The sequence below is a fragment of the Lepidochelys kempii genome, chromosome 11, assembly GCF_965140265.1.
Source record: "Lepidochelys kempii isolate rLepKem1 chromosome 11, rLepKem1.hap2, whole genome shotgun sequence".
NCBI classification, from domain to species: domain Eukaryota; kingdom Metazoa; phylum Chordata; order Testudines; family Cheloniidae; genus Lepidochelys; species Lepidochelys kempii.
The window spans coordinates 5,498,808-5,512,579 of record NC_133266.1 but is presented as its reverse complement, the minus strand read 5'-3'; the positions used below and the strand labels follow the sequence as shown (position 1 = coordinate 5,512,579).

Sequence of the window (13,772 nt, the reverse complement as noted above, 5' to 3'; positions counted from 1 at the left end):
TTGCCAGGGTATCCCGGAGACAGAGGAAATGAAAAGGTTTTGGGAGTAAAGAAACTCCTTGCCTTGAATTTAGGAGATTTGTTTGTTTGTAATTAACAGAGCTGCCTGTATCGCTGGGCACCTATCTGCTCTGCTTTCTTGCACAGATAATGGTAAGTTTGCTTTGCAGTAATGCCATTTGCTTCAAGTTCCTGAAGAGCGAGAAGTTCTAAACTAGAACCATAGAAATGCAGGACTGGAAGAGACCTTGATAGGTCATTTTGTTCACTCCCCTGCCCCGAAGCCGGACAAAATATTATTCGACATCATCCCTGACAGGTGTTTGTCTAACTTATTCTTAAAAGCCACCAATGATGGAGATTCTACAAACTCCCTCCATAATGTATTCCTGTGCTTAACTACCCTTACAATTAGGAAGCTTTTCCTAATTTCTAACCTAAATCTCCCTTGCTGCAATATAAGCCCATTATTCTTGCTCTGTCCTCAATGGATAAGCAGAACAATTTATCACCTTCCTCTTTATAGCATCCCTTTATGTACTTGAAGACAGTTACCATGTTCCCCCTCTGTCTTCTTTTCTCCAGACTAAACAAACCCAGGTTTTTTCAATCTTTCCCAGCAGGTCAGGTTTTCTAGACCTTTGTTGGTTTCCTCCAGACTTTCTCCTATTTGTTCACATCTTTCCCAAAGTGTGGTGCCCAGAATTAGACACAAATGCCACATTTCATGAAAGATGTGGACAAATAGCAGAAAGTACAGAGACAAGCAACAAAAACGATGAAAGGTCTAGAAAACAGGACCTATGAGAGAAGATTGAAAAACTCGGTTTTTTCAGTCTGGAGAAGAGAAGACTGAGTGGGGGACGTGAGAACAGTTTTCAAGTACATAAAAGGTTGTTACAAGGAGGAAGGAGAAAATTATTCTCCTTAATTTCTGAGCATAGGACAAGAAGCAATGGGCTTAAATTGCTGCAAGGGCGATTTAGGTTGGACATTAGGAAAAACTGTCAGAGTGATTAAGCACTTGAATACACTGCGGAGGGAGGTTGTGGAATGTCCAATCACTGGAGATTTTGAAGAGCAGGTTAGACAAACACCTGTCAGGGATGGTCTATAATACTTGGTCCTACCTTGAGTGCAGAAGATTGGACTAGATGACCTCCCAAGGTCCCTTCCAGTCCTATGATTCTATAAATCTATGATTCTATGGTCGAAGAAACCAAAGCCCTCTGGGTGACACCATCCTCAGCAATGCATTCATCTCCAGCATGTCTTTCTATGCCTGGGCACCTACCATTGCCTGGAAGGATCAATGAGAACACCACCAGTGCCCTCAACTCCCTCACCCTCACTCCAAGAGATCTGTAGTCACTTCTGATTTGCTCAGGTTCAGACCTCACAGTATCATTCATGCCTGCTTGAATGAGCAGCATGAGGTAGTTGCCAGAGGGCCGGATAATCCTCAGAAATTCTTCCGTAATGTCTGAGATATGGGACCCTGGCAGGCACCACACCTCCAAGGACACCAGATTAAGCCATCAGATAGATGCCTCAGCCCCTTAGAAGGGAGTTTCTGACCACCACCGCCCTTCGTTTTCTCTTGGGAGCAGTGGCCACGATCTTCCCAACCTTGGAGGTACATGGCTTCTCTTCCTCTACCTTCACATGGAGGGCTTTGCCCAGCAGAGGATGTGATTTTAACCAGAATAACTACAACGGCTCTTGCAGCCATGAGGCTAAAATAAGACACTCCATAATTTCACCTAGAATTGAAAAGGTGAAATTCAACCCTGGTACATAGGACTCAGACAGGACCCTGGACACCAATTATCCCCCACCCAAACCCTTAGCATGAATTTCACTCAAGGTCAGAGGGCTAGTTCTAAGCTCTTTGGGCTACATCAGCCCCATGCCATGGCTGCTGTGCAATTGCACAGTCTGCCCTTCCTGCATGCCACCAAAGGGGCTTCCACGCCAGCCATGCCTCGGCTGGCATCGAAGTCTACAAATGGGAGTGGACTGGACAAGTCAGGGAACCCCATGGGTTCCATCATTGTGTGCCTCCAGTGTCCCCAACACACCGCACAAGGGTAGGTGCTGAGGTGTCCCCAGCTCACACAGTGATCAGGAAATGTTGTGAAGACCAAGATCGATACAATAGACGTCTGGCTTTGACACATGAGAGAGGGCGGCATGCCCCAGTCATGCAACAGAGGAAGAGCAAACAGAAGCAACCAACTGAACCCCTGTTTGAATAGTGCTGTTGGCCTAAGGCTGTATGGTGCTTTGAGATCCTCAGACCAAGTGAACCACAGATATGCATGGTATGATTTATAACAGCCATGCAAAAATCTATCTGGGGATTTCACCTCACACACTCTTTGCTTCCTTTTTAGCTGGTGAACCTGCTCCCCAACACCCCCACAAACACACCCCCAGCTTCCTGCTCTCTCTAGAACCCAATCTCCTGACTCCTCCTCTTCTGCACTCCACCAATGAAACGTCCTGTCTGCTTGTACGTGAACATTGGGTAAGCCTAGATGCCAATCACTGGCTTAGTGCATGTGTTCCTGTCTCCCTCTAGTGGTCAGATTGTGACAGAGCAAACGGCCCTATGCAGGTGCCTTAGGAAGCTGGACTTATTCTCATCAGTTCCTCTTAGGGCCCTTAGACTTTGTCCCTGAGAGAAGGCAACAGGCAGGGCTCCTCTTTTGCCCCAGTATTACTGTTACCCGGGGTTTTCAGAACCCCCAACAGGGGCAACTTAACTAGTTCACTCCAGGAGGTGTATGGAAGAAATCCACAGGAACACAGCACTTCCGTCTGATAAGATTCATGCCAGTAAGCGTGCTCTGTCTAAAACTGCAGTGTATTAGGTTTAAGCACACACAGACATAAGCAATAGGTTTAGAACCTCCCAGATATTTACCTGAGATCTGGAAGGGTATTGAGTAATTAACTGCAGGTTCGCAGTGGCCAGTTGCCCACTTACTGGGGAGAAAGGGTGTCAGGAAAAACGTCACTCAAGATGACTTCACAGGACTGCTCCAAAGTACACTCAGTTAGCTAATCTTTTAGAACTAACTTCTACAAAACGCATAGGTCATAATGACCCCGACTGGATCATCACTTTTCTAACTTTCAATAAACTTCTAATATCAGAGGCATCTAGACTCAAGATGTCCCAACCCACCAAGGTTTTTAGTCTCAGTTGTTTACTGGTTTGTCCCCTCCTCCCACTCTGATGAGCAGAAACTGTAGTTAGTTTTGACCTTGGTTCTGAAAGCCTGTCTCCAAATTAACCCTATGTGGTATTCTATTTCATTAATTCAGGGTGGCTGAATGCACATAATATGGTTGCAATTAGCTTGATCACATGCTAGGGTATAAACTCCCCTCAAATCCAGGACAACATTACCTGGCTTTTCTATACGGAAACAAGTGGGCCCTGTCTGGGGAATTGGTTCCTACCTTGGAGATAAATCAATCAATAGTATTTATCTGGCCTCTATCACCATAGTAATTGAGCACCACACAATCTTTTTAATATACTTATCCTCACAGCACCCTGTGAAGTCCATTGTTCCCATTTTACAGATGGGGAAACTGAGGCCCATGTAGGCTAAGTGTCTTGCCCAAGGTCACACAGGCAGTCTGTGCTAGAGCAGGGACTCGAACCAAGCTCTTTCAAGTCCCAAGCTAGTGCCATGGCCTCTGGACCGTCCTTTCTGCTTACAGGGTGGTGTGAAGAAGGCTTTTTCAGTTGATTGACAGGGGCAAGCAAGCCATTCATTTCCTTTGAGCAAGGCATGATGGCAATGGAAGGAGTCCGGGGCACTGTACAACTTAGCTTCTCTGCCTCTCCATCAGTGCTGGGGAGAGCAGCCCCAGGGCAGCAGGTGTAGAGCTTTGCTAAGGATCTTGGATATCATAACCTGTTGGACAGGTGACACAGCTGCCATAAGAGTCTGTTATTTATTCCGAGCTAAGGAGCCTGTTTTGAAGCTCAAGTGGAAGGCTTGTGCTTCTTGTGCTGGAAACTGTAGGTTCAATTCATCAAGGAGACCATGATTATGCAGAGCCATGCAAAGCTTTTGTTGCAAAATCTGCATTTCCTCTGTTATATCATTTGAGACAGAGAAACCTGGCCAAGACTCTGGAATAATAATGACTATTTCTTACAGTGTGCGCTTCATCAGTAAACCTCAAAGCACTTCACAATCATTAATATTCTTTAGCCTCACAACACCCTTAGGAGGTAGCAAAGCATTATCATCCCCATTTCACAGATGGGGAAACTGAGGCACAGAGCAGATAAGTGACTTGCTTTCCCCACAGGAAGTCTGTGGCAGAGCAGGGAGTTGAACCTGGGTCCTAAGCCAATGCCCTAATCACTGGATCACCTGAAGCTCATCTAAAAACAGGCTTGGGTTCATTTATGTTGTATGAAAGGAGAGAAGGTTAGCACTCCCCTTGATAAGGATGGAAGAGGTCCTAGTGACCTTTACAACACGCATATGGTTAAGGCATTGCCACTTACTTCATGGCATCTAACCAAGTTTTTTTTGGGGGGTGGGGGGAACGGATAGCTCAGTGGTTTGAGCATTGGCCTGCTAAACCCAGGGTTGTGAGTTCAATCCTCGAGGAGGCCATTTGGGATCTGGGGCAAAAATTGGGGATTGGCCCTGCTTTGAGCAGGGGGTTGGACTAGATGACCTCCTGTGGTCCCTTCCAACCCTGATATTCTAAGATTCTATGATTTACACCCAGAACTGAAAGGGCAACATGAAGGATGGGACCCTCCAAACAAATTAAAATTGAAGGGAAAGGTTCATAAACCTACAAACAAAACCCACACAGATCTAGAGAAGATGCTATATCCGGCATTTTATGATTAGCCGCTCTTCAGTAGAGTATAGCCCACTAGCAGAAAGAGAGCAGACAAAGCCCACACTGTGTTTGCACATTTGTCAAGTTGTTATTGCTGTGCATGTAAAAGGCAGCAGGTTTCCAGTAATAGTCAGCTGAGTGTGATGTTGGTTTCAAGTGATGGTATGTCTCTTCTCTGCCTCAGAATTGTTTGCCACACAACTGCATTATAGTTAAGAAAAAATAAAAACATAACTAAACCATAGCATTAACACAGCATCGTTTTCCCTCTGCTGGGGCAATCATACTCCACCAATTCTAATCGGAATGTACCCAGGAATCCTGTACGCAGTCTACACGCATCTGGGAGCCTATTCTAATTAAGGCTAAGATTTAGTCCCGGGTATTTTTAGTAAAAGTCCTGGACAGGTCATGGTCAATAAATAAAAATTCACAGCACCTGTCCAGGACTTTTACTAAAAATACCCGTGACTACATCTTAACTGCTCCTGGAGCCCCGGGGTGCTGCTGCCCTGGGTAGGCCCGGTGCGCAGCTGGTCACTTTTTTCAATGATCCAGTACCCACCAACACACCTCACACCTCAACTTCTAGAAGAGGGCCTCATCCTCCCTGATTGATCTAACCGCAAAAAGAAAAGGAGTACTTGTGGCACCTTAGAGGCTAACCAGTTTATTTGAGCATAAGCTTTCGTCACGAAAGCTTATGCTCAAATAAATTGGTTAGTCTCTAAGGTGCCACAAGTACTCCTTTTCTTTTTGCGAATACAGACTAACACATCTGTTACTCTGAAACCTGATCTAACCTCGTTATCCCTAGCCTGATTCTTGCTTGCATATTTGTACCTGCCTCTGCAAATTTCCACTACATGCATCCGTTGAAGTGGGTATTCACCCACAAAAGTTTATGCTCCAATATGTCTGTTATTCTATAAGGTGCCACAGGACTCTTTGCCGCTTTTACCCACCAACAGTGATCAAAATTTCCCTTTGGGTAGGAATGGGAAGTTTCCTGGGACTTCCCAGGCTGCATCCGCTCCAGTTCCACAGCAGCCAAAACTGAAAGGAAAACCAAACCCTTTGTTTCTCCATTCTGGCTTATGATTGGTTCTGGTAGTTGCTTCCAGCTTGTTCTATCTCAGCCCTGGACTCTAGGCTATTTGGGAAATGGAGTCCTGAGCCTCTGTAGGCATTGCTGCTGATGAGACTGAAAGTAACATGCCAGGAACAACCAGCTGCAGAGGGGGTTACAGGTGTATAACAGAGAAATCACAGCCACAGGGATAGTATGGCAGAATTTGTACACTAATTTAACTGTGACCTTTCTGCCAGATGATGTCAGCAGCAGCATGGTCAGGTTCAAGTAGCTTGGGGTCCTCCTCAAAACTAACTTGGGCTTGAGCCCCACCTGCCAGAATTCCTGGGTTCCCAAAATACCTCCCTTGAGCTCCCTTAATAGGCAATACTTTGGTCTAATTTCAGTTGTTGGGTTTAGTGTGTAGGTGCTGGGTGGTGCTGGTGGTCTGTGGTGTACAGGAGCTCAGACTAGATGATCTGGTGGTCCCTTCTTGCAATAAACTCTATGACCCAATGGTTCTTAATACTTACTTACTGGTGAGCACTGAGTCTGTGTATGAAACAAATGCTTCCTCGGGGAAACTTTGGCATTAGTAGTCTGTAAAATTGGTTCCTCAGCCAATGTGAATGCCCAAGAGGAAAATATCCCTTTACCCACATCACTTCCCCATCTGCTAAACCTCACTTATGCTTTCGTGTTAGTGGGTAGCATAATCCCAGAGTCCTGGGGGGCACTCGGCAGGCCTCTCTTCTGTCCCCTGGGAAGCAGTGTGTGGTCTCATTCTGAGGCTGTACCACCAAACTCACCAAAAGTGATTTCAGCTTTATTTAGTCGCTGGATAGGAAGGGCCTCCCCAGAATTCACTCAGCTTTGCTGCTATCCTCTGCTGATTCACTGAAGTGCTGTCTCCATTTTGCACCTGACTGAGGAGCTGCACCGTCTCCCATCGAAGAACCCTCCTACTAACACAGGATACTCAGCAGAGAGGAATCAGTAGTATAAAGGATCTTTGTTCACAGTCCTTGCTAGCAGATAAGAGCTATTTTCCTTTCTCTCCTCTCAGTTCAGTTCCACTACACAACCAATTGTATGTCTGTGTACGGTTATGGTGACTACCAGACTCTAACTGGTGGAATTCTGGGTAAAAAGCTTATGCCAGTTCTTTGTAGATGTACAATACCTTCCTTACTAATAGATAGAGGCAGACAGCTCCTTCCCTAGGGAGCTTCTGTGCATCTGGAGTTCTGAGTAAGTAGTTTTATGCAGCTCAGAGGCTGCTCTTCCCCCTGATCACCAACAGACGGAAGGAGAACCTTACCTTCAGGCTATAGGGCTTGCTTATATATATAGTAGAACTGGGTGACATTTTTTTGGTGAATAGCAACTTTGCTGAAAAATACATTTTGTGAGGGTACTGAAATGATTCTCAAATTCAGGTCAAATTCAACAAATAGTTTTGTCTGAAAAAAGCCTGAAAAGGAAATGTAAAAGAAGTTGAAACATTTCACTTTGACTTTTCGTTTGGAAATGGTGTTCTGTTTTGAAATTTTTGCAATTAAAAAAAAGAACAAAAAAGACTACAAAACAAGGGTGAAAAACACCAGAAAATGATTGAATCGAAAAGGAAAACTATAAAAAAAAGGTATCAGGTCAGCACAAAACGTTTTGGTTGATTCAAAATGAAATTTTTCAATTCAAAGTTTTGAAAAAATCAGCAAGGGAAGGGTGTTTCATATTTTCTGGTTTGGCCCCCAAACGCAAACATCAATTATTTGCTCACCTCTAATATATAGCACAAAATATATATTGTTGCCCTTTTTCCGACACCAGTGTCTGACAGCTGACATTAGTGTTGCCCACTGCCAAGTGGTAGCAGATGTGTAGCCCCTTACAGGTCAGCTTCCCTAAGTAGTGTAATTATACTCGAGGTGTAACATGCTTTATTTACACATATGTCTCAGAACAGAGGTGGTCACCAATAGCATGCAGGAAATCTCCTCTTCCAGAAATCTCATTCCATCCAACAATGCCAATTCCCAAGAAACTATTCTGTCCCAAGCATTGCCTCCAAATATAGAGAATAAAGCAGAAAACAAGCTCTGTCATCCATAGTTTCTCTCCAATGACCAATGCATAACAAAGCCAAGAACTGCACAGGTTTCAGAGTGGTAGTCGTGTTAGTCTGTATCAGCAAAAACAACAAGGAGTCCTTGTGGCACCTTAGAGACTAACAAATTTATTTGGGCATAAGCTTTCATGGGCTAAAACCCACTTCCTCAGATGCATGGAGTGAAAAATACAGTAAGCAGTATATATATACTGCACATGAAAAGATGGGAGTTGCCTTACCAAGCGGGGTGGGTCAGTGCTAATGAGCCAATTCAATTAAGGTGGAAGTGGCCTATTCTCAACAGTTGACAAAAAGGGGTGAATATCAAGAGAGGGAAAATTACTTTTTGTAGTGACCCATCCCCTCCCAGTCTTTATTCAGGCCTAATTTGATGGTGCCCAGTTTGCAAATTAATTCCAGTTCTGCAGTTTCTCATTGAAGTCTGTTTTTCAAATTTTTGAAGCTTTAACAAAAAAACTTCCACCCTTACTCAATTCATTTTGTCTTCTCTCCTCCCTCCCATACAGTTTATACTAATCATGAGGGTCGTTTTCTACTTGGAGTTTTGCATGTGGGGCCTTTCTGCAGCAGAGAAATTTTTTGCTAAAACCTGAGTTAATTTGGATAAGCGGTTTTTCATATGTAGGGCGAAGGGAAAGAATGGGTGTTAATTTCACTTTGAAGATTCCACTAATACTCTTTTTTTCCTCCTTCCCACAGCTTACCTCAAAAACAGCTTGTCCTAGAAACTTCACGTGAAGATCATGATGAGATGGAACACTTCCATTGACTTCAGTAGCCTTTGGATGAAGTCTCAAGTGCCCAGAACTAATTTTTAATATTTGGGAAGTTATTCTCTGTTGAATTAGGAACATCAGAATGATCCATTACAGATTCCAGGGGAGTTAAAAAAAAACATCAAATGACTGTTGGAAGCCTAAATGTTCTTTTAAAGTACATTTCTAGCCCCATTTCCTTATGGAAATAGCCTTAAAAGGGTAACTCGATTGATAAGGCGGTTTTTCACAGTGACTTTTCTACAATAAATAGGTAAAATCACAGCTTGCCTCCAACCTCACCAGCTGTGCTTTTGACTGATACCTCCCTGGTGACCAGACAACAGCTCCTAAGTCAATTATGCTCCTGGCATAACTGTGCATGCCTTAACTGGGAAACCGCTGACCGCTGTAAAGTTTTGATTTTTTTTTTACATATTAACCTTCACTCTGGATTTATTGTGGATCTGATGGTTGGCTTTAAAATATCCGTGTTCTTTTAATAGTATTTCATTTTAACTCTGAAAAGATCCGATATTCACCATCAACCTTAACAAAGTTCTGTGTTTGGGTAAAATATATTTATATAGCTGTCAAGCTTGTCTCTGCTTAGACTTCCTGAAGCAGACTCCATCCTTTTTGATGGCCTGGCAAGCACTTAGAACAAACTGATCATTACCGTATATAAATAATAACAATACATTGAAATTCATTGGGTTACATTAGTGATAGGAATAATGAGGTGACATGAGGAGGTTGGAGGTCAGTGAATTAATGGCACAGCTCTTTATTATTTAATTTGTTTCAATTTAATCTACAATTCTACTACTGATAGTTATTAAGTTATGCACCCACCCCTAAATCTCCAACTGCTAGAAGCATCTGGCACTGACCACAGGCAGAGACACAATACTGGGCTAGATGGACTATTGGTCTGACCCAGTGTGGATGTTCTGTTCTTGACTTTAAATTCTTCAAGAGAGTCCAGGGCATTAGCCTTGGAGTTAGGAGTCCAGGCTTCACATCCCTGATTCACCACAATTCTTTCTTGTTTCGCCTTGGGCAGGAGGTAATAGTGCTTCCTGACCTTACAGAGGTGTTATGAGAATAATTACATTGAAGGTGATGAGGTGCTCAGATACTATGGTGATGAAGTACCCCTGATCTCATCAGTAGCCTCACTGAATTTGAGACCTGCTTCTATGGCCGTTGTAGTCCAGATAAGTGTTGCCATTCACTTCAAAGTGAGCAGGATCAAGGCCTTTAGCCCTGATTCAGGAAGATGCATGCCTATCTTTAGGCATATCAAGAGTCCCAGTGAAGTCAATGGTGCTACGAACATGATTTAAGTTAAGCAGGTGCTGAAGCACTTTGCTGGATCAGAGCCTGAGTTGGGAAGAATCGTTTTCCACCACTGAATGGGCTGGAGCTCCATCTCCAAATACCATAGATCTCCCAGGATTCACAGAAGCTAGGATATCCTGAATTCAAGTCCAGTGTCTTACCCACAAACCCATTCTTCTTCTCCCACATCTTCACCGTACTGTGTGTAATAGATTTTTCTCTTCTGTTCCTCACTCCATCATTCTCAACCCCATGTCAGGAGCATCTTGCTGAGTGTATGTTTGCCAGTTTTCAACACCAAAAATACACCTTGTTTTATTTCACAAGCCCATTGCAACCTCTTCCATCTTCACAGAGGCCTTTCTCATTTTGTCCACTGAGCTAGAGAATTCCCTTTGTGTTTCATAAGGAGATCCACAGATGAAAAGCACAATAATTAGTGCAAAGACTTCTTCATTATTACTAATATAAATTCAGGGCAGAATTACAGAAGCATTTAACCAAACTGCAGTGGGAATCTGGCTGATATGTACGCATTATTTACTACATTATTTTTTTTACCTCTGGTTTCTTTTTCTGTTGGTACTTGGTTTTGTGTGTGTTTGTTGGTTTTAATATATAGGTCTTTAACCCCTTGATGTAGCTGGGTTGGATCTTATTTATGCATCCTAATGGCTAGGAATGAAATGTGCAACCTCTGCTGATGTTATTATTAATCCTGTAGTCACAGAATAATAGATGACAGAGATGGAAAAGACCTCTGAAGCTATGTAAACTGTCCCCATCCCTCCCCAGGCACTCTAGCATTCTTCCCTATGGCATATCTCTAGCACTTTGCCTAGCCACGTTTTAAATGTCTCAAGTAATGAGGTTTTTCATGGGGCTACTAATCATCTTGCCTCCGATTATTGCTCTGGCTGATGGAGTTTGCATCTCTCTCCCTCTCCTGATTCATCTCTCTCTCTCTTTATTACCTACAGGCCCAACCCACCCCTAGCCCTCTGTCTTGTACCAAGCTTGAGTGGCCAGACTTGGTGCAGGAGTTTTCTACAGGAGTCGGGGAGTCCTGATCTCCTGGCCATTCCTTTCATTCTGGTCCGCAGGGATTCATACCCAACAGAGCAGCTTTCTCTCCTCCCATTGCCCAGCCTTGCAGCTTGAGTGGGGACCTGCACAGTCACTTACGTACACGTGCAGTAAATCCACACTCATTCCTCCTTTACAGCTGCAGAAAGATCCCCACTGTGTTTCTCTTCGGGTTTTCTGGTTCTTGTTCCACTATTTCCTGCCCCCTCCCACTCTAATTCTCTATTATTCTCTATAGCACCCTCAATGTGGCTATTTTCCACCTTGTGTTTCTGTTACTCCCTTTGCATTTTCATTCTGATTTCCCTTCCCTTTTAGGTTCCTTTTCTCACTTTGATTTTTTCTGCTCTTTGTACTTACATTGCTCATCAGCCTTCGCCACGACAAGGCAGGACAATTCCTCTTTGACAGGGAAGGAAGGATGGGCTGTGGTTCAGACACCAGATTGTGGGGTGGGGGCACTCCATGAGACCTTCATTCATTTCCTGCCTCTGCCCACACTTCCTGGGCAAGTCAATTACTCTGGGCATCAGCTCCCCACTTGTCCAAAGGGGGATGATAAGAGTGCTTTACCTCCAGAGCTGGGGGGAGGGGAAATCCCTTGCCATTTGCAAAGGTGGTGGGATTAGTAGACAGTAGAGCTGGTTGGGAAATCGGGGTGTAAAAACCCAGAAGAGTGATCCGGCCAGTTATCAGTTCTGAATCTCTCTTCCATCCCTATCAAATAACAACCAAAGCTTCAGAGAAGAAAAAACCCTGTGAGAATCTTGTGGGTCCAGCTCAGGCTGATGAAGAGCAAAACTCGACAGACAAATTTGGTGGTGTAAGGACTGTGGTATCTGAGTCTCATTTACCCTAAGGCAGTGGTCCCCAAATTTTTACCTCACACTCCCCCTCACCCCTGTTATCATACATCCCCTCCCCACCCCCCCGCCCCAGAGCCAGGGCTGGGAGTGGGGCCGTAGCTCCGGGAGAGGGGCATGCAGGCGCGGGTAAGGGAGCCAAGGCTGAGGCCGGGAGCAGAGCCTAAGTTAGGGGCCTTGGATGGCAGTCAGGGGTCAGAAGCCGGGGCCCTGGGAGTGGGGCTGGGGCCAGGGCCAGGAGCGGAGCTGGGTGGTGCTCCCTCCCTGCCTCTCCGTGGGGCCTGGCCTGGGCCCTCGCTGTGCCCCACTGAACATTCCTCTGTGCCCCGCTAGAGGGCCATGCCCCACAGTTTGGGGACCTCTGCCCTAAGGCTTCTTTGTACCACTCTGGCCTCATAAAGGAGCCGTACAATGAGCATAAATTACTTTACACTGTCAGAGTGAGGCTTAGTGAAACCGAGGCCATGTGTACCCGACAAAATTAAGTCGACCTGACGTAGGTCGGCACACAGCGGCCGTGATAATTACATCACTTGCGCGTACCTACACTTTGATCCCTGTGTCAGCAGTGAAGACTCTGACCAGGAGTGCTCATATCGATTGTACTGCCAGCTGGGAAGGCTCTTGAAAGCCAGTAACAGTTGACATAAGCAACACAGTGTGTACGCCGACACTGCGTCGACCTAATGACATCGACCTTGGCTCCATGCTGCTCTTGGAGGTGGCATTATTAAGTTGACATCGCGGGGCAGTTATGTCGGCAGGAGCAAAATGTAAGTGTAGACCTTCAGTAGTTAGGTCAATATAAGCTGCCTTGCGCCAACCTCGCTCTGTTGTGTTGGCCGGGCCTGAGAATCAAGCTCTTTGATTTTGGTAAAACATGCTATGATGTCTCTCTAACCCAGTATGTGAAAAAGGAACGGTGGACTCAGTCTGCAAACTGCCTGGCGGGCTCTGAGCAGAGGAAAGGGTGCAGGGTGTTTTATTTAATATCGTTGTTAATGATCGAGAAGAGGGAGTCAGCAGCAGGAAACAGGATGTTTACTGATTTTTTCCCGTCTTTGCCGAGCCCTTAAACGACCATGTGCATATGTCACTCAGCATTCCCAGGAATTGATATGCAACATACAGCTTCGGGCAGGGGTTGAAGCTAACTCCCTTGTCCCTCTCACGAGAGAAGCCAGGTCCTTCATTGGTGTAAATCACTCTAGCTCTGTTGAAGAGACCTCCAGCCATTTACACCAGCGACCTGCAGGCTGCAGCAGTTGTTTAAAAGCAAAGACAATAACAACGGTACGAAATTAATTACAGGCAGAGCTGTCAGCTTTACTGTCCCCGGCATTCGACCTTCCATGGACTGTGTTGCTCACGCTGGGAAGCTGGTTTCCCTGGGGGCGGGGAGTCTGACCTCTTCCAGCAGAGGCAGAAGCGAAGCCCAAGGGAAATGAAAAGAAAGGAACATTTTTATTCTGTCTGGTTGGATCCTTGTCACCGGGGACTCCGCAAAAGCTGAGCTGTCCCTGGAATACCAGAGACACAATACTGACTATTCAATAGATGGCTGGGAGTTTGCTAAAGCCAAAGTGGAAATGACCCAGTCAGAAAAAAAAATTGACAGGTTACCCCAGT

At 45.0% G+C, this 13,772-nt stretch overlaps 1 non-coding gene across 1 annotated transcript; it reads left to right on the top strand.

Annotated features, from left to right (window-relative positions):
* The first annotated feature begins 4,437 nt into the window (after positions 1-4,437).
* On the top strand, positions 4,438-4,565 carry LOC140896013 (U6atac minor spliceosomal RNA). The gene has a single exon (XR_012154427.1). It is a non-coding gene; the product is annotated as a U6atac minor spliceosomal RNA (small nuclear RNA).
* The last annotated feature ends 9,207 nt before the right edge of the window (positions 4,566-13,772 follow it).